The sequence below is a fragment of the Arachis hypogaea genome, chromosome 20, assembly GCF_003086295.3.
Source record: "Arachis hypogaea cultivar Tifrunner chromosome 20, arahy.Tifrunner.gnm2.J5K5, whole genome shotgun sequence".
NCBI classification, from domain to species: Eukaryota; Viridiplantae; Streptophyta; class Magnoliopsida; order Fabales; family Fabaceae; genus Arachis; species Arachis hypogaea.
In genome coordinates, this window is record NC_092055.1 from 139,053,049 (window position 1) to 139,055,404 (window position 2,356).

The following is a 2,356-nucleotide window of genomic DNA, read 5'->3' on the forward strand; positions in this document are numbered from 1 at the left end:
CCTACATCAGTATACTTCAAAGCGTCACTGATGGTCTCATTGTTTAAAACAATGTCTCGGCCCTTAACATACGAATGAGCAGTGCCTTCATGATAAGTCATGTTTGCATAAAACTCTTTGACCAACAAGGGATAAACAGGTTTTTTGATGTCAAAAAAGTGATTCCAGTCCAGAAAAATCAAGTTATCAACAAAAGGAAATCCTTTTCTTTTCAAAGATGGCAAATCAGCGAGAAAAGAGGGACATAGGGTACGATACTGGATAACTTTCTCAAAAAATCATTGTTCATGGCAGATTTGAATCTATAAGGGTTATAGTTCGAATGAGAAGTCAAAAAGTGAGCTTTGTGATCAAAAGGTCCAATGTCTGGTTCTTTAACATTCTGGAGAGGGACTCGAGTGTTACCTCGTTGAGATCGCATTGGAACCGACCTGGATTTTGGTTGTGTTGGTTCGGGTATGGGTTCCTCAGTCGCCTGACGTTTGCCTTTGAAGGAGCCAGGCTTTGCTGAACTTGGTTTTGAGGAGCCAGGCTTGGAAGGTGTGGCCTTTGGTGGTGGCGTCGACTTGGCAGAGGCAGGGTACCTTGGTGTAGTCTTGGTTCGCGCCATGGATGCTGTGCGAGGAGGAGAGGTAGGAGGAGAAGGAAAAGGGGTAAAGGTGCGGTCTTGAGAGCGAGTGGAAGGCTTTGTGGATAGCTTGAAGATCTTTTCACGAGGAGGCCTTTTAGGAATGGTTTTCTTCCTCATTTGGTTAGTTTCAGTCTTTTGAGGGAAGAGAAGCAGTAAAGTGAGTGGGAAGAAACCGAAGAGTGTGTGGAGAAGTTATGGAGGGAAGAGAGGGAGTGTTGGTAACCGTACCCAAAAAGTGGATTTTCAAAACCATGCAACTGCATCACCATTTGAAAAGACTTGAAAAGACATGACCTCATTCAAGAAAGATTTTATTTGATTTAAAAAAAATAAAAGGGAAGTTAATTTTAAAATTTGAGAAAAACAGTCAAAATTAACCTGAAACACCTTTTTGGGCCAAAATTAAATCCTCTTGAAAACCTTTTGGGCCACAAAACATTTATTGAAAACCTTTCATGAAACACACAAGTCATCAAAAACTAACACACAAGATTTGTAACATTCATATTTGGGCCTTGAGGTGATAAGAAATTAATGAAACACATTTGGACCACTCTTAATCTGAATATTGCGGTTGGCCCAAATTGAGATTCATTTCAAACAAGCCCAGAACACGTTGACTTGAGGGAAACGTTCATCACCTGCCCAGAATTGTCTCATACCTGTTTATGAGACAAAAAGCTCCAGCAAATACATCAGTATTTTTCAAACAAGGAATCATAACTCAAAATTCCTAGACAAGTCCTAAGCATGCAGAATCTATCCTCAGCTAATGGTTTTGTAAAGATATCTGCTAATTGCTCCTCTGATTTAACAAATTGAATACTAATATCCCCTTTTTGGACATGTTCTCTTATTGAGTGAAATTTCACTTCAATATGTTTAGTCCTAGAGTGCAAAACTGGATTTTTAGAAATATTAATGGCACTCATATTATCACACAGCAGGGGAATATTTTCAGCCTTTAATTTGTAATCAGCGAGCTGTGTTTTTAACCATAAAAGCTGAGAACAACAAGAAGAAGCAGCTATATACTCAGCCTCTGCAGTGGAAAGGGCCACTGTTGGTTGCTTCTTACTTGACCATACATTTAGGGACTTCCCAAGGAAGCAACATAAACCAGAAGTGCTCCTTCTATCAACTCTATCACCAGCAAAATCTGCATCACAATAACCAACTGCAGAAAAATCATCAATCTTAGGATACCAAAGACCAAAATTGGATGTGCCAAGAACATATCTAATGATCCTTTTAACTGCAGAAAGATGTGACTCTTTTGGTTTGGATTGGAACCTAGAACACAATCCAACACTTTGCACAATATCGGGTCTAGAGGAAGTTAAGTACATAAGAGAACCAATCATTCCTCTATACCTAGTCTCATCAACATCTTTCTCATTTTCTCCTTTATCTAATTTAGAATTAGGATGCATGGGAGTTCCCATGGGTTTGGCATTTTCCATACCAAATTTCTTAACTAATTCCTTGGCATACTTCTCTTGATGAATGAAAATACCTTTTTCAGTTTGTTTAATTTGCAGCCCAAGGAAGAAATTAAGTTCACCCATCATACTCATGTCAAATTCACTTGTCATGAGTTTTCCAAATTCAGAACAAAGGGATTCATTTGCTGATCCAAAAATAATGTCATCAACATATATTTGGACTAGAATGAAAGAATCATTAGAGTTCTTGATGAATAGAGTTGTGTCAGTGGTGCCTCTT